Consider the following 25,005-nt stretch of genomic DNA (forward strand, 5'->3'; position numbering starts at 1 on the left):
AATTGCGGTTGCTGTACTTGCACTTTGGGAATCCGGCGGGGGTCATTTGATCGTCGGGTTAGTTTCTCTCTACCTCGAGGTAGCGTGTCCGCGAAATTTCCGACGTCCCACGCTTATCGCGAACAAATTTCACAGATGCATCAGTGAAACCAGTTTTCGCGTCCAAGAGAAGCGCTTATCAGTCGCTTCGCTTTAATCTGCTTGCACTCCGTGCTGATCGTACTATCTTTTCAAAATGTCACTTTGATACGATCGGTTACATAATAGCAATACGGTGACTTTTGTTGCAGCTTTTATTTAACACTTTTTTACATTTTTGCAAATAATAAAAATTTTATTATATACAATTATTGCGTTATATAAACAATAATTTTGAACATGTTTGTAAATTTTTTAACCATTTACAATGAGTATGAATTTGAAATATTTTGGCGATTAATATTTATGTAAATTGATATTAATTAAAATGTTTAATTTAAAATAAAAACAACTTTTTTAAATAATTTATTTATCAAAAAACTTAATGGCTTCTTATTTTTAATCTTTTCTTTTTAATTTATAATTGTAAGTCGCAATTATTTTTACATTTTGCAAGGATGGATAAATATCTTTAATCCATCTGACAAATCGACATATTTCTAACTATTACAGTTATCGTTTAAACTTGTTTAAACTTAATAATAAATGTGACTCTCTCTATTATGTAGTATCGCTCCATAAACTGTAATATACTCCATTCTATAAATCCGGAGGTTGTATTTGGATACACAACTCGTTATCCATACAAAGCGAAGCTTTCCGCCTACATGATGACCCCTACATGACCTCTGATACGACCACGCAACCCTCCAGATTTTCGAGGGATGATAGTGGATGATTGCTAATCATTCGTATTGCGATAACACGCGTCAGCCTCCGAGAAGGTCGAGATCGCGCACGTAGATCATGTTTGTTATCGATTGTGCCGGATGCCGGTCGAAATACAAACTATCATAAATTGTTTTGGGATATATATGAATATCGATTTTGCATGCATCGGTATAATAAAAAAGATATCGAGTTTACCGGTTGATAAAAATCGAGCTCCCTTTCTGTTTCTGTTTAGCTTTTATTTTTAATAAAGTTGGAATAAATTAAATTTGTAACTTTACCGAAAATGCAAATATATTTTATTCGATAAATTTTTGAAATTATGCAATTAATTTGTGTCATATATTTATTTATATATCTTTTTATATTATACTGTTTGTATTTTTTTAATAACTAGTATTTAAATTAATAATTTATATTTGGTTATCTAGGATCTCCGATTTAAAACATTCGATTTAATTCCAAATTTTATTTATACTTTATATGAAACGTGTATAAATATTTAATAAAGTAAAAATATATAAATAGCTAACGCGTTAACAATAGAGGCTAGACTGTCTTTACGAGACTTTTTTTTAACAAGTCTGCGTAAAATTATATACAGTCTTTGAGTCCTTGACTAGAAATATATTCAGTTCAATAAAGTTATGAATAGACCGCGTGAGATATAGGAAGTAAAAAGTGAATCGGATGACACACACACACACACACACACACATACACACACAGTGTTCATAATCCGAGTTCACAGATTGCAATAGTGAATTTCAATGGAAAATCGCGAATTAGCGGATCCAAACATTTTTCCCTGCGGTATGAATTGCAATTGTAAATTTGACCATCACACGAATCCGCCGATTGATTTTGCAATACCAATCGGCTGTGCCGTTTTTTATCTGATGCAGTTTTAATCACGTGACTATGCACGTTAATATTATATTGATAAGTATGATATTAACAGAGAGGCCGCCTGTCTATAGACTCTCTCTTTGATTAACGTGGAAATGCGAAAAGCGGAGAAAACTGGAGGCGCACGATAGGAAAATAGAAAGGAGCGCTTGTGGAATGCACAATGCAGCATATACCGGTTGCCGTTGAAGTGAGAGTAAAGTCTCGATAGGGAGTCCGCGTCTGGCCTCTTCACGAGCGGATTTTCAAGGAGCACCGTTGTGGCATATGTATGCATATGCGTATATGCGTAATGGAGCTTACGTTACGAAGTCTTTACGTGTGTAATGCGCTCCCCGCTGTCGGAAAACGCCAGGCGAAGTACCTACCGAACGCGTGGTCGAGAGATAAAAGCGCGAGCCTTGAAACGCATTACATGCACATATGTGTACATGTTTATGCATTATGGATGTCTGCTTTAATATCGATATTTTGCAACGAGGGCGACCGACGCCTTTTTGTATTTAGGAGCTTAAAAAGATGAATACATGGTATATCTGCTTTGTTATGTATTTTTTTTTTAGCTGAGAAGCGAGATATATAGGTGTATTGTATATTAGAATTTTTTTAAAATTATTGTAATTATAACTTAAATTTGTTCAAAGAGATATAATATCATTTTATATTTTTTCATATTACTATTAATAATCTTATATATTTAAAGGAAAAAGTAGAGAAAATCGAACATCACTTAGGGAGTCAGTTTTTATTGAAGCTTGTTTATTTTTATTCGCTTCGGGAATTTTCGACGGAGTAAAATTTGTTTTGCTTAATCTTATATACCTGTTTATTATTCAAGACGCGAAAATTGGCATCTTCGGGAAAATTAACGCTGACATTTTTTTTCCCTGTAAATTCTGAAGGATAGGAAATCTCTATATTTGCGAGGATGTTTTGTTAACATTATAGCGAGACGCGTCCGGTTGTGAATAATGTGTGAATCACAACGAGGTATATACACATGGAATTCGAGGCACGGAAATTATCATTCCAAGTATTACGAAAGACCTATGTCACGCGACAAAAATAGACTCTCTAGACGAGAGAAAGGTAGTCGCTATAAATCAATGATGCAGCTTAAATCGTCGAATAATTTAGCGGGATACGTGTTAATGAACGAACGAGTGACTAATTGTGTTTCTTACTTATCGGCAAAACGCGGAAATAGGCGTAAAATGATATTTTAACAATCAGAATTATACATAGAAAATTCTGCATTCGATGAATTAAATATAATTAATCGTTGTTGAAAAATAATAAGATAAAAATTGATCTTAAATTTAACATGTGAAAATATAATAAAACAATTTGATGATTAAATGCACTAATTATTAATTTAATTATATAGACATGGATGTGTATTGTAGAAATCATGATAAAATAGTGTGTATCACACGATTACACGTTCTAAAGATAATGATTGAAACCATTAATATTTTGATGAAACAACTTTGACATTATTCCTCTAATTTTAACATATCGTATATTTGAATTTAGTTTACGAGGTAGATCGCTTCACCTAGCCACGCGAAAAAGTAGTTCGCACAGCCCTGGGACGACCTGTGCCTCTTCAAAAATAGGTTCGCTTAATACAGCATAGCTAAGCGTTACCCAAGCTCAATATTTTCCTTACTCATTAGTTTAAGGCACAAAGTCGTGGTCCTATCAGTCATTTACTTATATCATATCGAATGGATTTCCTCTTACGAGAAAGCACCAGAACTGAATCTCCATCTGTTGAGCAAAATAGGTACTATAAAGAGAATCCATCCTTTGATCTGAAAGTATAGTAAGTCATGTTAAAAGTATTAACGAAAAATTAATTACAATGATTATAGATAGAATATATTACGCTTTTTTTCGTCACGTGCCACATTAATTAATAGATTAATGGATTATATAATAGATTTTAATACTGTTAATTCTGCTGCTTGCATAAATTATATTTGCGCTACTACTCTATTATATTATTTATTATTTAATTAATTAATAAAAGAATAAATCAAGCAATAATTTAAAATTGTAATGACATTAAAGGCAAAAAAATCTTCCTTTTTTCCGGGAAGAAAAAGAATGTTTAAAAAAAACTTCCCGTCAGAGTAGCGTGTCTGAAAACATCGAAGCTGCTAAGCGTACTCTTATGCGTTCATTATGCCGTAATGAACGTTCCATAATGATGTTAGGTTCATTATGCGCGACTCTTATTAAAATCGCGTGGCTGGTCGGGCAAGTTCCGTTTGAACATTTTAGCCAGTAACTTTGCCGCGGCTTATATCCTTATCAATTTGCTCCGGTAACGAATTAATTTAACTGTTCATTGAATGGTGCCGAACGGGACAATAAAGCACGATCATCGAAGCGGTGATAATGAATAAACGCTCAAAGACGTCTTAAATCTCTCCTCTGTATGATGTTTACCCTACGTTACGTTACACTTGAACGCAATGTGTCTCAAAAAATATTATAAACTATCCTTGTAAATGTCATTCATACGTTTCAACTTTTCTTAATTTATTAGTAATTAATTGTAGCAATTAATTTAGCAATTAAATTATTAATAATTATAATTTAATTCATAATATATTTTAATTTATTATTTCATATATCATTATAAAGTATTAATATGAAAAACATACTCATATTAAGTATCGATACTTAAAATCTAAATTAAATATTAGACTTAAGATAAATATTATATATAGAGAAATTATATTAAAAAATTATCACTCTATTATTATGTTTTTTTATTTAATCAAGATGAAAGAATAAATAAGTAGGAAATGTGAATTAATTAACGGGATTTCGCGGTTATTAATTTATTCAGATTCATAGTGAAAAAATTATTTATATTTAACGTTATAAATGTAATTCTTTTATTTTATCTTATCCAAGGTTTATGTAATATTTGTGAAAAGCAGGACAAGATTGACTCAATATATTTCCTTTTCCCTTGCTGCTTGTACTTGATTACTAATTATCTTCCCTTTAGCAACATTCCCGAATATACACGCGTAGTCATCACTTTCATGAATAGTCCACCTATCCCCGACAACTCCGCCTTCGACATTGTAGACGCGCTAGGACATTGTCCCGAACACGTTTGCATTCTCTCTCGGTCAACATCTCGTGTATCCCTCTTCTCCCAACTCCCTTCTATGTACGTCATCATGCATGTGCTTTTCGTTTCTCCTCCTCCTTCACCTTGCGCTATTCACCTTCGATTGCGACATCCTCTTGTCGCACATTGCGTATTATATGCATTGATGTGCATTGTTTGAGATGCATTCTGTAGTCGAGAGTGGTCATTGCGTCTTGTCGATATCATATGTCTTTGTGGACAACCGTGCAATAGAATATCTAGTTGTAGTCTCTACGGAATATAAATTGGTGAACAATTTCTTGGAGATATTTCTAAATAAAAACTTCAAGTTTTAACAAATAGAAATATTATTTTTTATACATTTTAGTTATTTTTTTTTCTCATTGTCAGACAAAAGTTAATAAGTAAATTTTTTTAAACGCTGTTGAGAATTGTATTGTTAAAAATCGATTAAATTGGTTTTATGATACTCTTTTTCTCGAGTTTATTTGATTTAATTATTTATTATTTATATATCTTTTTGTTATATGTTTTTCTAGCAATATATAATTTATAATAATAATTTACGAGACTGTATTTTTTCTTAGCAACGTTTATTTTTAATTGTATTCAGTTTAAATTGTTTGAATTATATATTTCTATGAAACTCATCAATAGAATTGCATACAGATAAAAATATAATACCATGTTTATATAAAATATTTTATTACCTTTATTACGTGTACTCTAAATATTATTATTTAATTTATTCTACATATTCATTTCCCGTTATTAACGTTCTATTACACACGCAAATTAATTACTCAATTAAAACTGAGAAAACCGATGACAATTAGGTAATATATCAATCGATGTACAATATGTTTTCGCTTAGAACTTGGAACTAAATGCACAAATTCAAATGATTTCCGACAGTAAATTCTCGTGTGTTTTGTACGCAAACTTAGTCGTAGAGTTAACCAAGATAATGCTGTTGAAGTAATAGGAAGCGACGGGATGCGACGCGACGAGAAGTGTTTCATCGAGCCTATGTACACGCAGTGCGACTTCGTCGTCTAAATGCACAGATGTTGGAGAGAAACGCGCTGCCACCCCAAATAACGAGGAGCGCAATTTGTCGTCGCGTGCAAAATTAAAACGTTTTCTCGACTCTCTCTCGACGCGCCCTTCTCACCCTTGATATTGTCGCTACGTGAAGGAAGACTCGGCATACCAACGATCTCTTGTTACGAGTCTCGTTTACGAATTAACAAAAGAATGTTGATTACAAAAGAACGATTTATTTTCAGAAGTACGTTTGTTTTACTGTTTTAAATGTAATTTAACAAGGCGGAATGAGATAAACGCATTTATAATAATTTATTATCATCGTATAATGTTATAGAAAACTTAACCATCCAGCTGTTAAACATATCTAGATTCAGGTTTAATTTTGTAGAAACTAAATTTGAATATCACAGATTTTATGTTTCGCGTTTTAAATTTCTTTTCTTTCTTCTTTTAACATCTTTCTTTGTTTTTATATTTTTTATCATTATGAGTCATGTACATATATGTACTAATATTTACAAGATTATTTGTGATATGACATTACATGGTGTAATAAACTATTAATTAAAGTAATAATTAAAATTAAATAAAATGTATTATATATAGTACATATAAATGGATATATATAAATGACAATATCAAAATAAATGACATAGTCAGAAAATAATTTTTTTATACTAATAATTTAATCTTTTTTAAATGAAATCAATTGTCACTGATAAACAATGGAAGTTTTAGTTTTAAGTATATCACTGAAAACAAGGAAATAAACCAGTGATACTGGCTGACGTATTACTGTTATCAATGAAACATTACAGAGGAGTAAAGGAATGTTTTTTTTTTTTTTTTTTTTACTGAAGATTAATAAAGTGAAATACATACTAATTTTCGGTGACATCTTGTGACTGTTTTATTTAAACATTTTCACCGAGATTCAGTTTACAAAAAGTAATATCTCTAGATCGCGAAAAAATAGAATTGTTGCGTTTTTATGGTTATTCCTTTTTAATTAGAGCGCTGGCGAATGTGCTGAATAAAATTCAATATTATCCGATATCCCACGATCGCGTTATCGTTCGTTATTGCGAGATGATGATTCGGGGACCAAACAGGGGTGGCGTCACGTGTGTGTCGAGGGTGCTCCGTGGCTTCTCGCGCGTGGAAAAAGAGGGTAGTTAGTAGACGTATCCTGGTAACGCGTGGATGTCGAATGGACCCCAGACAGTAGAAAGGGATACATACATACATATATACGCGGACACGCGGGGCGACGTAGTCTGAAAACGAAACGAACGAACGCGGAACGGGCGCGTTGTAACTCTCAAGGGGATTGATTTGGTCCAGGTTGGTGGAGGAGAAAGGGAGGAGGGGCAGAGGAACCGGCGATATCGATTGTCGGCATCCATGCGAGCGCATCTACAGGAGAGAGCCTTCTATCGAGTTTCATCTTCAGGCTCTGCTCAATAATTTCTCTCTCTCTCTCTCTCTCTCTCTCATGTAAATTTTTCACTTATTCCTTTCTCTTTCTACGAAGCTTTCTCCATTTACCGGCGAAGTACGTACGTACGTACGTACGTACTTTTTCGATTACGAAAGATACTTTCATCGAATAAGTCAGAGTTTGAATAGTCCTATTCATCCGAATCTCATTCGTTCTACTTCCCACAGAAACGCATGGACCGGTGGTAAATTCGCGAACTTTCAGCGAGAAATAATTCTTCTCACTCCTCGCGCGCGCCGGAGCGCAGTTACAGCTCCCTCGACGGGTCTCTTTTGGGAAAAGTTGTTCGCTCGAAACGCGGCGTCTCTTACAAATTCAAATGAGTCTAGAGTCGAATAAAATTCCATATTACTAGCTGGGCACCACGTTTCATCGTCGCCGGCTAATCCGTCGATTTTTCCTGTTTCTCAGGACAACGTACGAGCGATCGTCGAGAAACGACTGCTGAAACATTCATCGGTTGTTCGAGAACATTAAACCGTGAGTGTATGGCACGTGGGGCGTCTTCCATTAACGGAACCGCTTCGCGTAAGCCTCCATTAGCCATCGGCTGTGCGCGAGTGTAATTTTAGCGGAAACGCGCGAGCATTTTGCGTTAAATGGAAATTGGTTCGTTCTACTCAGTTTTACGGACCGATATTCGTCTAATTACTTAATGAACGAGCGAGCGGCCGCTCGCGCGAAAACGCTTCGTCCTTAAGTAACTGTACGCACCGTCCGTTGTGCAATTAAATCTCGTTACGCGATATGTGCTGGGAAACAAATGCAGCGTAAAGTTTCGGATAATCGATCGTATGCTTTTAATTCAGCGTCGATGGAAACTACGAATTTTAATAAGAGCGTTATACTCTTATCTCAATAAATAGGGAGGAATTATTCTGTCTGTATATAATTAATGTAAGAGCGAGTTTGGAATTTCTTTGATCAATCGTAAAATTCTCAAAGATATTATTTACTCTTTATAATTCATTGATTAGATTAGTGACTTAAACATAATATTTATATTCTTAAATATAATACTTGTATTGATTGTAATATTGTTTCAATACGTTGTTTAAAAATTATTATTTGCTTAAGAAACTCTAAAAATACAGTTAACTGACAACTAGTGAAATGTTTATATAAAAAGGGCTTATTTTTGCCTAAATTCAAAAGCGTGCTTTGCTCTTTTTTACTCCCTGTCACCGTTGCTGGATTTTTGATCTTCGTATAATTCTTAATTATTTTCTCTCGAAAACTTCGACAAGACGCTACCTGTCAAACTTCTTAACTTAGTACTGTTCCCATCGTCCCTGATCCTACTCTATGTCTTTGCGGACTTCTTGGTTTGGATTAAGCGGGTACAAGGGTGGAAACTGCACCGCAGTTTGTATCGGATTTACATTCTGCCGGGATAATAGCCGCCAAAGTTTCACCAAAGAACGATGGGGGATTCTAAGACAATAGGTATAAGACTGAACTTTCCGGAATAATTATTATCCTTCTACTTTGAAACGTCAATAGATTTCTTGTCATATTGTGGGAAAATGATTACTAAAAGAGATGACGCGAATTTCAATAATTCTCGCTTGTAATGAATTTGTCTTTATGAGACATCATGATTAATTGGTGCATCATTCATTAATTTGCGATAAAACCTGCAAGATAAAAATATATATTACAATTATACAAAATCAAGATTACTTAAAGAGAGTTTTTTTTATTAATAATAAATATATTATAATTACATTAATATTATAATAATAATTAATAATAATAATATTAATAAAATTTTTTCTTAATAACATTAATAATACTTGATAGTTATGTGCATTATTTTTTTATATATAAGTATTATTTAAATTTCGAAATATAATAAATTTGGATTCAAATAATATTTATCTTAAAAAATGCGGTCCCTCCCGCACGAGTCTCCTCCCTTTAAATAATATTTTACGATCGTAAGCAGTTCCAATTACGAGTATATTATTATCTCTAAATGCAATGCGCTGTGAAAGCGCTACAGCCGCTGATAAGGCTTCCTCGAGTGTTAATTACGTACATGTCAAACGCATCGCGTCTATCCCGTGCGGGCACATATCCTATCTCCTAGGACCTTTAGCCGTCGCAATTACATTAGAACCACTCGATATTCCAACCCGCATAGCAACGATTCTCTATCTCGATCACTCTCTTTCTCTTTCTCTCACTCCCTTGTTACGTCTTCTATCTTCCCTTTCCATTTTCTCTCCTGGTCTCTCTCTCTCTCTCTCTCTCTCTCTCTCTCTATTTCTATCTATATCTATCTCTATCTCTCTTTACATTCTCTCCGACGTTTTGCAATGTCGCTTCCGATTAACATATACACGCTTGTTGCCTTCTCTTTTGATTTTCTAATCCGGCAACAAAACGTGGACCCAGAGCGAGAGGGATCTTTCGATATGGTCACGATGTGCGTCCGTCTGATAGACGAAAATCGACTTGGAATAATCAGATACGGTGCGGCAGCACGCAGTTTCACGAACAATGGAGTGGGATTATGCTTAGGATAGAGAGGACCGAGTGGTGTGTGGTTAGCCGTGGAGTCTGACGATGAATATTACGCGGCTGAATAGGGACGACGCGGCTGGTGAGAGAAATTGCGAGTTTTACATGCTAATTTATTCCCATCGTTTTTCACGCGCCGCGCGAAAAACGCGAGCCGCGTGCTTGAACGCAATTGTAATTGCGTTCTGGCATTATCGAGTCTGGTTGGAAAACCCACAGGGGGTGGGGACTCGCTACACGATTTCATATAATCGATGTTTTGTTCCGTTTATTTTCTGTGTAAAACAATGCGGAGAACGTAATTGCACTTTCTCGAAAATTTGTTTATCCTCTTTTGTCGTATCTTTTTACATTTTTCATACAGTTTTCAGTGAGACAATGTGTGTAGCTTACGATTGAAATGTTCTTTTCGTGAATAAGTATTGAAATTTTATGGCAACATTTACAACTGATATTGAATATTAACTAAACTGTGATGTGTACGTATCTCTTAGAGAGGAAGCGGAGAAAATGACAATCTTGGTGGTATATTTTACTCGATACCTCGGTGCGAAATTTCAATCCGCTAAACTAATCGACGACGTGATGCGGTAGCGAAGCCGAAAGGAGTGTTGTCCGCAAGGAATTTGTAATTTCTTATACAAATCCCCGTCGTAGAAAGTGCGACCATCTGTTCCTCCGGATGGCCTGGTCATATCCGTCACAACTCTCTTCTTCCGCTTAAGATGTATTTTCCATGATTGCATTATCTTTCATGAAAATTATCACGGAAGTAAATTATTTTTGTAACTCTTATGGCTCTACGCCTGTTTCTATGGATAATGAATAAGATTTTTTTTAGACCCTTAAGATTAATTTTTTTTGTATTTTGCAAAGTGATACGTAATTTTCTGAATATTCTTTTAACTGAAGATTCTTGGGCCATTTGTGGAATTAACAATTTTTCTTTGTTGTTAAATTCAATCGAAATTAATTACTAAAGTTAACTACTTGTCCAATAAATTTAATTTAAATTAACTAATTAATATTATTTTGTTTTCCTTTTTTTTTTTTTTTTTTTTTTTGTGAAATGTAGTTTGATTTAACTACTGGGAAAATCGCTATCGCTAAATTCTGATTAATATGTTTTTTGTGAACTTGTTTTGAATAATCAGAACTGATTTTATCTCTTCATTTTTTATTCATATTTTTTTCGTATCTTTAAAGTTTCAGTTTTTCTTTTTGTATTTAATTGTTGCACGTATATCTTTCAGAAATTTTCTAGAATACCTATAAATTTCATCAAGTGTAGAATAAAGAGAAGCAGGAAACTTTATTCCCGGATGGGCGAATTACTTTGACTTTCTCTGACTATTAAGGAGAAACTGAACGGATTTGCTACGACAAAAATTAATCTAATAATTTAAATCTAATATATTTCGAAATTCATGATCAATTTAATTTTGTGCAAAGCACTTTTAGCATTTTAAAATATAAAATTAATAATTAATTTGTGAGTTAAAGTAAATATTTGCCCTGTCGAATTAAAATTTTTATTTTCATGAAGTTTTGTGTACAGTCACAAAAAGTTAGTCCGATATAAGATAATATTTATAATTTTGAGATTAGGGCAAATCTTTAACTCACAAATTAATTGTTAATTTTATATTTTAAAAAACTAAAAGTCCTTTGCGTAATGTCAAATTCATGAATCTTAAAATGTGATAGAATTTTTAACTTTTGATGTAGTTGATCCGTTTAGTTCCTCTTTAAGTTAATATAATGGCGACGGTCTTGAAATTCGTACATCGCGAATCCTTGCAGGAAGCTCTCTTCGGTCTAAATCGTTGTAAGAGTTTCCAATTACAATAGACCTTGAAGTCGCACAGTCGCAATTTACGATAGCAGTGTCTCGAGGAACAAGCGTAATAGAGAGAGAGAGAGAGAGAGAGAGAGAGAGAGAGAGAGAGAGAGAGAGAGAGAGAGAGAGAGAGCAACTATTACTTGCAAGAAAATCATCTCGAAGAGCGCAGGCTACCGCAGCCGTTTTTGTACTTAAACGCTCTCCATTCTCTCGAAATGAGTGGGTGAGATATCGCGGTATCTCTCCAGACAACGCGGCAACGCCCAATGTCTGGCAGCCTACGTTGCTGCGAGGTGACTCGCTCTCTGTCCCGTCATGTGGGACGTGTTAATGAACCTGGCCGAGATCGACGCAGGTGTTATCATTGAAACTGTTGGGATGCTGTCATTATTCGTAACGAGAATCGAGAGATCTCTTATCCCGTGTCGTGTTACAGAGTTTAACGATCGTGTGCGGGTATCTACGCGATTTCTCTGCTTCGTGGAAAAAATGTAAATGCGAGAAAGTGTGTGAGACGCGTGTCTGTGAGTTAAACTTAGAAAAATTAAATGACACGCATACCCCGTGGGATAGGAATATTAATAATCTGTTATAATGTACGATGCGATATCACGAATTTGAGATCGAGAGATACCGTGAAACGGTACTATCATACATATAATAATGTATGCTTTTTGCGAATTTATTTAAATGAACGAAGATAGGGAGAGGCAAAAGAAAAAAATATCTTGATGATTGAAAGATGTAGACGGTAAAATTAAGAGCTTTGAGAGGAAATCCGTAATTTTATATATACCGAGATCTTGATTCACGGAGTGAAAGCATTTTTGCCCGTCTCAGCCAGAAGCAGTTATTATCATCCATTTTATTTTGAAACAAAAGCTTCGTGAACTGCAGATAGAAATAGCGAATGTTAGCGGAGGTCGACCGGTGACCAGTGCTATTGTCGAGCAAGACGAGAGCGGGAATTTCATTGAAAAGCTTTCTTCTCGAAGATTTAAAAAAAGAAAGAAGAAGAGATTCTGTAATATTCACTTTCTTTTATGAAGCTGTGATATTTCGACGATTATATTATGTGCGATTACATTTAATTTATTCCCTGCATTATTAATATAATGTAATTTTGTATTTCGCAAAATTTTTATTTATTATTTTTTACTGTTTCAGCCGGTTTTATATATTTTTTGCAAATTTGCAAAAATTGGAAATGCAAAAATTTTTTTTGACATTCTTGTAGAAATATTGTTTGAAAAATATGTATCGTAAATAGTGATGACAAATTTAAGTTAAATATTGAAAATAGGTATATAACATAAGTGATAAAAGTCTGGGATTAATTCGATTTATTTAAATATACGAGAGGTATAGAACATAGACGAATGAAAAGGGTCTAATGATGCATTTTCGTATTTCGCGATTAAGAAATTTACTTTGCCTAATCGAGAAACATTAGGCGAAAGGAGCCATAAACCACTTGGACTATCTCGGTATGGTACACTCTTCTTTACTAATTACCAATTAGTCGTCTACTCTCGCAGCCCGAGATTTAGGCAGTTCTGGCGGCTCGACGAAAGAGAAATTGGAGAATCTCCCGGTAATTAACTCTTACTAAAGATTAACGAACTACCGTGTGAGTGCGAATCGTTATCTCGCGGCCGTGACAGAAACTTCGGGTTTATGCAAGTTTATTATGTGACCGGATATATTAAAGCTGAACTATAAACGCGAATAAATGCCAAATTTATGCTCGCACCGTATTTCTACATACTTAGTTTTGCTCTTCAATTTAATTCTCGCGGAATATGAATGTACTAATTAAGCTTATCAGTTGATCAGCCCAAGTGTATAAGAATTGAATGCGTGTTTTACTACATTGTCGTATGTAAAACGTGTTTTGTTATGTAATACAACTTAGTATAGCTTGCGGTTTATTTCATGTTACACTTAAATATACTTTCATTGTTCATTAAAAATTAATTAACAAATGAGCCAACACATTAGGCTAATGAAAAATACACTGATAAAATGTAAATTATGTGTGTGAATCAGTACTATATACATTTTTTCGAGAATACATATTATTATGTATATATTAGAAGATAAGGAAGCATTGAAAAAAATTCTTCTTGTAAACAATATGATTGTCTTATCGAAGGAGAAATTTATATCAGATGAATTGCAACTTAAAGTTGAGGCAAGAGTAGATTTAGCGCTAAATGCATTTATAAACCGAGATAACAGTATTCACACACACACACACACACACACATATACTGCATAATAATATGATATAAATATACAGTGTGTAATATCGTGCTTATATACAGCTGATAAACGCGCCATTGGCGACACTTGCAAAATATTATCTCTAGTTGTAAAGTTGAGAAGCTGTGTATAAAACGCGTGCCACGGATCGTTTCACGTGACGCAACATCCTAGAAACGCTTCAAAATTCCTCTCGGAGCTTCTTTTTTTTTTTACGATAACACTGCTTTCAGAGCACTTTCTCATTTATGAGCAGATCGGTGTTGGGCTCGACAGAGCTCTCGTCGTTTCCGCCACCGAGCGTCGGAATTCTAATCTCGCTGGTGTGAACGGACTGTGTTGCACGGCACTGGGTAGCGATTACGGAAAATATATTGACCGACCGATGTGAAAAAATATAGTGCTTCGTTCTCTGGAACATGTCCGAGACTCGGCTTGAAATCCGGGGAAACGGGCGTAAATATTTCGTTCTTCTGTGAAGATATTCGAAGCACGAATAATATATCTTGGTATCGGAGAACGGTATTTTAACGTGTTACGTCACTTCTAAAATATTTTTATGGAAAAGTCTGATATAATATAATTTCCGTACTTGTGCGAATATCGATCTACATAAGTGGTATTAAAATCAAATAATAAATAAATAGACGGTCTCTTATTATATAAGCAAATACACACACGCATACTTTACAATATCTTTTCTCTAAAGAGCATCGAGTTAGATAAGAGTGATTGTGTCATCGCGAAATTGTCGCCGTATGTAAATACTGGGATAATTTGCGACAAATTCCTGGGATTTAAAAGGATCGGAGCGCACTACAAACCACAGGTAAAACGCAACGGTGGTTTTACGAGCCGGCGTCAGACTCGCGTAGAGAGTTGTCATCCATAGGATTATCTTCGTTTCCATGGGGGTCCGCCATAAATCGGTCGGCTCTTTTCATCCCAGCTTGATATTATTCTTGGTAGCCAGCAAGGTGGTCTCCCCCGCGACGTGGTCGGTGGCTTTTATTATATCCATGTAAAGGCCGAGCTCTTAAGATACTTAAAGTTTTTCCTTTATCGTTTGTAGGAAGTGAAACAGTGTGTATAATAGCTATTTTAGCCGATTTTTATATTGTTAATGTTGTGCAGACTCGGAAATGCATTATTGATATAATAAATAAAACTTGAGTGTGTTAATGATTGTGTGCATGTGTAATTAAAAAGAAATGCATTATAATATAATCTCATATTGATTAAAATATATTTCAAAATTAGAATATTTACTTTTTACTACCTAATATATTAAAGCTACATTATTTATTTAAAATACAGGAGTGGTTGCTTAGAAAATTATTCTTGCTTATTTTCTTTGATTTTATTTCTATTAACTAATTAATTATTCCACTAGTATGAGTGAGACATACTATATTCTCTCTCATACTAGTAGAGACTGTGTTACACTGCATCTTGCTGGAAAGTTTCCTTAAATAACACGTTACTTTCCAACTCTAATTATTAGAAAAAATAACTAATTGTATATATTATAAAAGAAATAATTAATTATATAAAGTATGTCTTACTCATACTAGTGGACACTTTGTTACACTGTGTCTTGCTGGAAATCTCCCTATAATGTTATTACATTTATTATCAATTATAAAAAAATAATTGTTATAGATTTAAAAAATGTATTATAAAACTACATATTTATTATGTCTAAAAATTAAAACGTTGATTTTTTTATTATTAAATATATTTAAAAATTATTATATCGAATTATATTAATATACTTAAAATATAAAAATGATAAGTATAATGCTTGGAAAAAATTTTACTTTTCTCTTGTTTTATTTATGGAATTATTTCTTTTATAATTTATAGAATTTATAGGAATATTTATTAATTTATTATAATAATCACACAGTTGAGAAGTAATGCGTTATTTGTAATGTCGTTATACTCAGAGTGTCTATTCCCTGAAAAAACAGAAAAAACTGGGAATATTCAGGGATTTCTTTTACATCTGGAAAAATCAGTCTCATGGAATTTTATTGGGATTCAAGAAATTTTTTTCGAAAATTCTTTTTTTGATAATTTTGCTTTTCATCTTGTAAACAGTCAGCCATGTGTGTGAAACTGGCGTCTCACTTCGTGAAAACTTATTTAATGAGTTGAGAGTTTTGGCTTTATTTTTAATAATTCTATAATTTTTGATACATAGATTAAACAAATAGTGTTGGCTATTAAAAGAATAGGTCGGGAAAAAATCGGGACAAACTAAGATGCCAGGTACACGCTGCATCATACTTTGTCCTTCGACAATTTTTTTTTAACATTCTTGCCAAATTTTAAGGACTTGAGAATACACTTGAGCTGCAGTAGGTGTATAAAAAGTTTTATATGCGTAAAAATTATTAGAATGTTATATTAGATAATTATATAAATGAGATCGCGCCAAACACTGGACGTAAATGAGATTCATGTTATACTGGCATTTTGATATCTAATTCGTTTAATAAATATTTTAATAATTTTGATATATAGAACTCTCTCTTTCTCTCTTTCTAAAAATTAAAAGTAATTACAGAATAACACGGAGTTTCATTAATCTATAGAATTATCGAAATATGACTAGCGTTTAATTTGACAATTTAATTTTTTTAATTAATATTCTAATAATTTTTACGCATATATATATATATATATATATATATATATATATATATAAATAAATATAAAACTTTTTGTATAACTATTTTGAAACTCTTAAACGCTTAAAGTCTGGCAAGAAATGCTTAAAAAATCGCCGGATAAAGTGAGACAACGTGAACTTGGCGTTTCAGTTTATCCCGTTATATATATCGACATCAACAATGATATTGACAGTGAAATTATATTGCTTTTGTATCACATTTTAATGTAAAAAATGCTTAAGAATGCAAATTTTGTTTTATATATATATATATATATAAAAGTTGGTTTTGTATTTAAAGAAGTAATGAAAATTATAACAAATATCATTCTCAAAAAGTAACGATAACAAATGGCTTTTTAAAACTGGTAATAAGCAACAGTATAACGATATTGAATTATTTTCTAGAAAAAGGAACGGTAACAGTAACGAGTTACTTTTATAAAGTAACTTTTGTAAACAATTTATAGAATTAATTATTCATTAATATCTTGTAAATATTGTAGCTGGAAATTTCGAATTTTCCTTGAACAGTAATCACATTTTCATTTTAAACCGTCTAGCAGGAAATCGTGATAGAAACTGCGTTATTAATTCATGTTAAATTAGATATGCTTGATCAATGTAAATGCACATAATTAATATTGCAATATTATTATAAACGTTCGCATTCTTCAAATTCTCCATACGCTTCCAGTGAGAATTCATTAAAATTGTTTGATTCTATCTTTTCTCATTGAAATTACTCTTTTTTTAATGAGTTATTTTAATGTCATTTTTATGAAATTGATGTATATAGTTTGTTTAAATATTATTATTTTTAAAAATTATAAGCATTAATAGTTTATTGGGATATCTTATACGCGTGTTTATGAAATATTATTGTATATATGTATATGTATACAAAATTTATTGCTCTATACATATTATTGGCATAAAAATTTTTAATCTTAATTTAAATTATTTTTAACTTGTAACTGATATTCCGTCTTTATTCTTTTCTCTGAATTGTAAATGAATTTAAAATAAAAATTCATTTAAACTTCAGCGTCAGTCGGGAATTCGTAAGCGGCTAATTCGTTTACGTAGGCGAGCGCGGTTATCGATTGCATCGCGATGCGCCAAGCGATGCATTTACGTCGCTTTCTAATAAATACAGTTGTGTAGGGGATAAATGATTGAATTTTTCGGCTGATACGCGCACGCATACGTGATGTGTCTAGCATCTCTCTTCAACGCGCGCGAGGCATCGTTTTGCATACGAAGTGGTTGACGTTACTCTCCTCTTCGAATAACCAATGCTTATGCACATACGGTGTTCGCGGTAGATCGACGGGAACATACGGAATGCATATCTGTGTGCATTCGGATTGTCTGGAATGCTTCCACAGGTGCATAGGAGTCGTCACCTATCTAGTTAAACCGCACTCAACATCGAGTGCTTTCGGTAACATTATGTGTCAGAGAGTCGGATTTAGTATTTGACCGCTTTTCTCACATTTAGATAATCATTTTATCATCAGGTAAATGTCTGAAAAAAGAAACATTATTGGAGAATTAAACTTCATCACTGTGAAATTACTATGACGTAATTTTACCTAAAAGCGGGGAAGTGAATACTTTTACGCGAATTGTGAAAATTCTTTATCACTTTGTAACTATTTTCGACGCGAAACCAATGAAGTATGATGAGATAAGATCGGGAGATTGGCAAAGAGGAAAAGTGCAAAATAGAAAAGATTATATTGACAGTTGCAAGGTCGTTTAATCGTTGCGTTAAAAAAAGTCAGATTTTTATCTCACAAATTTACATTCAATTTATTTATATTATTTTTAAAAATGTAATAGTTATAAATTGAATTGAAAGTGTGACGCTTATATAACTAAATTAATGGTTTACGAATACGTTTAAAAGATATCGAGTATTCTTACAGAGAAGAATTAAATTATATAAAACAAACCGAGTAGAAAGATACAATTATGATATGTATTAAATAACACCAATTTAATTTAATGATAATTGAGGCTATGAAGAATTTTTCTTTCTTTTTTTAATTTATTACAGCGTACATTATTTGTCTGCATATGTACAAAAATTCCGATAAATTCTATTTTATAAATGTTTATTTTGAACTTGTTTTAAACATTACTACATTTAGTTACGTAAAATATTTCTGAAAATATACTACAGGAAACATTCTCCTGTATCCTCGGTTTGTTTGCCAGAAAAGCTTGAATATGGAAGATATCCACGCATATATATTTTGGCAGGATTTCAAGTGATACATTTTGAAAAATCAGTCCCACGATGGTTCTCTGCAAGGACCTTTGTTTGGCTAATAAAATCTCAACAAATTTTTTACTTTGCTAACGTGAAATTGAGAAATTCATATGTAATACTTCTATTACTTAAATATATTCACTGACCCCCTTTTCAACTTTTAATAAAGTTAATTTATAGACATAAAATAATGATGAATAAATTGTTAATTCTACGGAACTAATTTATATTTAATGTCTAATATAATTAGCGAAATATAATGTGTTCTGATTTCTCGCGATAAAAAATAGTTTGCCCCTTCTTACTTTTCTACTCCCCTTGTAATACCTAATCACGCGCTCGTTTCCGTTCCAATTATTTTTAACAACAATAATTGCACATTTTTTTCTCAATTGCATAATGAAACGTGCGTCAATATTTTTTCTTATATTATATCGAGTTATAATCCAAGGATAACGACTTTAGAAACGTTCAGTCGACAGCTCGATTGAAACAGGTCAATTCTGTCGACATTACGAGTCGAACAGGAAATTCGACGTAATAAAGAAAATGACAGCAAATACAATCATCGCGAGGTCGATGGACAGACAGTCCTTATCCACTCACAATAATATTACGCAAAACGATCGGGCGATTAGGGGAAAATGCCGTTTGTCGTGCCTTTGACAGAACGTGAATGCTCGCCGGATAGTGACATTTCTGTAGCAGGAAACTTGATAGCATGCTATTCTAGTTCAAACATTTGTATTCCATGCAACTAGCCTGTATATAAACCTATTATAATTTATTTGACAAAATCTTTTTTCTTGTACGAAAAAAATTATTAGATTAATAAATTTTTTTTCAAATTGCGCGAAAAAAGCGAATAAATTATTTACTAATTTCGAATTTGATAATATATTATAAAGAATTATTATATTTTCTCTTATATTATTTTTTTAAATTGTTTTATATATTATATTGTCTACAAAAATTGTTTTATATACTATAAAGTTTTCTATAAAATCATAAAATCACTCAAAAATGATCTTTTCACAAAATATTTTATATTTTATATCAAAATATGTCTAACTAAAGTATAAAAATATATTTTGTAAATTATTACATTTTTTTGGGTCGTTCTATCTTTATAATTTTATACATCAAATATTTTGTGAAATCAATTTATACAAAAAAATAAGAGAATTTTATTTACAAAAATGCAATTATAGTTTTCCGATGCATTATTGCATTTAAGAAAAGAAGAGGTCAAATAAAAAGTCATTTTTATCTCATTTTTATCTTATTCATTTTGTCCTAAATTTTGTTGTTATCGTGTAAGTGTAAGAGATAATTCCTCCGCGCTAATTGCATTAACTTATCTTGCATAGTATGGTTCAATAAATTTTTTTATCTATGAATTCTAGAGATATTTTTCTCACACAATCGAACATGTATCGTGACAGATTTATGCAGGAAATGTATAAGAAATTTTCCCGCATAAAACGTATTAGTATTACAGAGACACGATCCGATTCATGTAGTTCGATCGAACCGAACTGTGGATAGGATGCAAGTTCGTACTGACTCGTAGTTCTCGTGTGTGAACTGACCAGAGCGAGGCGTGGGAAACTAGAGAACTCCGTTCGAGGGCACCTTTCTCTCCTTCTCGCTCGCTCGCGCTCGTTCAATAAACAAGCGAGTGGTTTCACTATTTCGGTTTCCGCGGACGTAATAGCAGATATATATTGCATAACTTTGTTCCGCTATTCACGCTGGTTATTCGCGAATTAAGTGCAAGAATATGCGAGATGATAAGCGACGATAACTTGGTCCACCTGCGCTGCGCGCGATTAGAATGCTCTTTTTTTCTTCCTTCCCTCCCCTCCCCCTCCTTTAATTGGACGGTAGAAAAAGAAACCCGTTATCACATTTGCGATTTATGTTTCATTTCCTACTCAGCAAATTATGATCCAATTAATAAGAGAAACACGCCATGCTAACGCCATTGTTTGTTGGCTGTATCTGTGTGTGTACTTCGTTATTTAACTCGCTTAATGATTCCATCGACTTTATTAATTCACATCCGTGGCATACTCGCGCTGTAAATGCAAAAAACTATACAAACATTATGCAATTAATCGAGAATTTTCCAATTTTATACACAAAGCATGTAACGTTATTATTGATGTGAGATGAATTTTTTTTGAAACAGCACAATTTAGAAAAGAATTATTATAAAATTTTTAAGTAATATAAAAAATTATTATTATAACAAATTTATTATATAAAAATGTATTATTATAAAAAAATTTATTACATATATTTATTTATAACCTATATATATATATATATATATATATATATGTAACTGTACATTTTTATTAAAAAATTAATATAAAAAATTTAAGTAACATTTTTCTAGAATAAATCATTGTATGTTTTGCTTTTTTAAAAGCTACTTTACAATTGTTTAAAAGGTTGCGCGAGCCAAAGTGTTTACATGCTACTTTCTAACGGTGTACCGTTCGTGGATATATTTGCGCTTTCGTCATCGCAGTTCGTGGATGAATCACGTTTAAATCGCGATCTCTACGATCCCGTCACGATCTTATGAATCATCGTCGCGAAGCCTGATGATGACGTACAACGGGCCCCTCGTGAACGATCTGCTCGTCGTGGAACGGACGGCAAGAATGCAAATTCGCTCTCGATCGAAGATAGAAGGGATCTCTCGATGGCCGCGAGTCATACCGCTAGTGTCACGGCACACCTCCTCGGTACCGTGGTTTTACAAGGTGTACTGGTATACAACCGAACACCTTTGTGATTTGCATGCTCGATGTTGCTCTGTTCATAGAGGCCAGATGGACGAACAATGTGCGTGGGCGTACAAACGCGATTTATTTTTCCGAAAAATTCTATTTTCTTTATTTTTGTCCATTCATCACTCTTATATAATTTACTGCTTTAACTCATCTTATTTTCAACTGCGTATTCGTAAAAATGTTTTGTTATTTTTCAAAAATTTTTTCAAAGTGTTCAAGCAGGTTGATAAAATACTTTTTCGCATTCTTGTTCGACAGTTTTTTGTATCGTGAAATATTCACTGTAATATTAAAGAGAAATAGGATTAATTCTTTTCTGCAAATATATCCTATACCTGCAGGCCGATTCCATTCAGAAACTGATCGAAGTCAGCAAGTAAGAGAAGAGAATAAAAGTATGGTGGAAAAAATGTTTTCAAGTAAGATCTACCTGCTGCTTTAGACAGATAAAAGAAGCATGGAAAAAATCTTGCAACTATTATCGAATGACCGGAGTTTGAAAGAAAATACACAATGCGTAAAATTCCACCAAATCGATTCTTTATGCGTGAACCGGTTTTCTAAGAAAAACTTTTGCAGGAAAGATGTTTCCCATACTGATCGAACAGAAAATGTTCCTGTTTAGAATAAGAACAGATCGCAATTTAAATTATAATACAGAAATTTGTATAAAACATTAAAATTATTGTGGAAATTATAATACAGAAATTTATACAAAACATTAAAATTATTGCGGAAAAACATAAGCAAAACTATATTATTTTATCTTTTTTGTAGGAGATTCGTTAAGATTTTGTTTCATAATTGACATGTTTACAATAAAAATTAGGTTGTTTTTATAGAGCTTTAGACTGAATAACATTGTAATAATGAAAGAATATGTGTCTATATTTATTTTTAAATTTTTTCTTTACACACAACAAAGGAATCAAGTATAATTTAACAACTTGAAATTACATCGTTCTCGTTCGATTTTATTATATATAATAATATAATTTCTCAAGCCGGTAAGGGTGTATTTTCGCGGAAGTCATCATACGTCAGATGCTCATTTCAACATGTCGTAGAGACTTGGACGGAGGTGGATCAAAAGCCATAATTATCGCGATGTACAATGGAAGATCTTGGGCAACCCGAGATACGAATCAGAAGTAGGAGAATAATGCGATTAATCTTGATATAACGCGGTATAAGTGGCACATGGCGCGTGAGCTATTTCGACGGGTGTCGAGACGGAAAGGGAGAGAAAGACCACCCATCTCACATGCATCTCGGTTAGCAACGCTCTGTTGAGATAATAAACGTAATGGTGGCAAAAATGATGAGGCACGCTGTTGCGCGCAACCAAAGTCGCTCGCGTCAGCGTAATAACAATGCAACGTTCACACAAAATCGCGACTCACCGTGTCAGACGAACCGAAATGGAATGAGTTCTGCGACTGAAAAACCTTAAAATTCCGCCAATAATAACAACAAATCGCGTTTTTTTATCTAATCAATCGATAATTATCAATTCTTAATTATTTTCATAATTTTTTATTAATTACCATGTTTAATTACTAAATTATGTAACCAAATTTAATTAAAGTCTTTTGTATTGACAATTAATTTAAGAAAAATTAAGTAGAAATAATCGATGACAATTGATATAAGCGAAATTAATCAAAGGACATTCGATTAATGATTAGTATGAGCAAATTCAATTCAAAAGTCCTTTAAAAAGTAATGAAGAAAAAAAATGATTCTTATTTTCATCTTCAATTATAAAAAGAATATAAAATTAAATAAAACACTTAGCAATCTTGCCACTTGATTACTTTCTCAGACGTCTTGCTCGTTCGATAGATTATGATACCACAGAAGACTGTTTACCTCTACTGACATGTTCGTTGCAGCGTATAGGTATAGTATTAATAGGCACAAGATGATTTATAGATCGGATAGGAGCCATGGTTTGGCGGGAAACTGTGCACACTTAATCATGCACGTTACAATCGTCCCTCGGTATATTATTAATTTGCAAGGATGTCCATGAAATTGTTTTTTCCCAGCAGATATCCAGTATGGTAGCAAAATTTCTATGAATCGTCTTGATATACTCCATGTGGGAAAAAAAGAAGGAAGATAGGCGTGAAAGAACGGGTTTCTCGCGTGCATTATACGCGTTGTTGGTGGACTCGCTTCTGTTTTCAAGCAATGTTGTGGCTGATGTACTGCGGTAGCTACTATTTGATGTATATCCCACGTAGTCGCGATCTCGGCGGTTAGAGTTACTGGCTAATGTAACCGACCGAGTATGTTGGATAACACGAAAATGTTGCAGAAACAGCCAGAAACGCCAAGCTGTAATTCTATGATTACTAGAATGAAGATTGGTTTCTTTCTTCGATGAAATTCTTTCTTCGTGAAATTTTCTATTTCTTTTTTTGTAACGTTGTGTGGAATGCAACATTGCTGTTAATTAATTACAATTACTTCTGCTAAAGTGTCAGAAATGTAATGAGAGAGCAAACTCTTTTATTCATTTTTATAAAGCTTCTCTTTTCACGGCGAAGTAAAAACAAGATTCTTGTTGTGCTTATTGAAGAATGTACAAAAATTAAAATTTTATTACATTTGTCCATTTTTTACATGAAACACAATGTCTGAAAAAGATGGTTTCTTATTAGTATTATTTCTTAAAAGGAATAAATCTTTACTCTACATATTACGTTTCCTTGTAAGCAAATAGCAGAATTTTAAGTACTTCATGAATATGAAAAAATTGCGATTTTGAATAAAACACGACATCCGCCAAGATTTGCCAAGTAACGTTGAAAATATTTCTTTTGTACAGAGATTTTTTTATAGAAGAGATTTTTGTGGCAGAAAATTTATATATAATACTCTTTATATTACTATAAATTTCATTGTAGTAATTATAAATATTTTGTCCGGAATTTACAGCGATTGAACAAATTCTCTTTCGATATTTCCCGATGTTTATGTTCCTTTGTTGAATGTATCTTCTGGAATTTCAATTACTATCCTCTGAAACGCGTTCTCTCGCTCCGTCTCTCTTTTGAAACCTCATAGCACGTTATCAGTTTAATCTCATGAGATGTTTTAATGTGATGCAAATTGAAGTGAGTTTTATT

General features: G+C 32.9%; 1 protein-coding gene and 1 non-coding gene across 3 annotated transcripts in view; one reads left to right on the top strand and one right to left on the bottom strand.

Moving 5' to 3' along the window:
- Raskol (Ras GTPase-activating protein raskol) overlaps positions 1-25,005 on the top strand; it is a 294,929-nt gene that overhangs the window by 32,099 nt on the left and 237,825 nt on the right. The gene's annotated exons all lie outside the window — the stretch shown is intronic.
- On the bottom strand, positions 3,321-3,468 carry LOC140664333 (U12 minor spliceosomal RNA). The gene has a single exon (XR_012046432.1). It is a non-coding gene; the product is annotated as a U12 minor spliceosomal RNA (small nuclear RNA).

The sequence above is a fragment of the Anoplolepis gracilipes genome, chromosome 3 (assembly GCF_047496725.1).
Source record: "Anoplolepis gracilipes chromosome 3, ASM4749672v1, whole genome shotgun sequence".
In the NCBI taxonomy this organism is placed as follows: domain Eukaryota; kingdom Metazoa; phylum Arthropoda; class Insecta; order Hymenoptera; family Formicidae; genus Anoplolepis; species Anoplolepis gracilipes.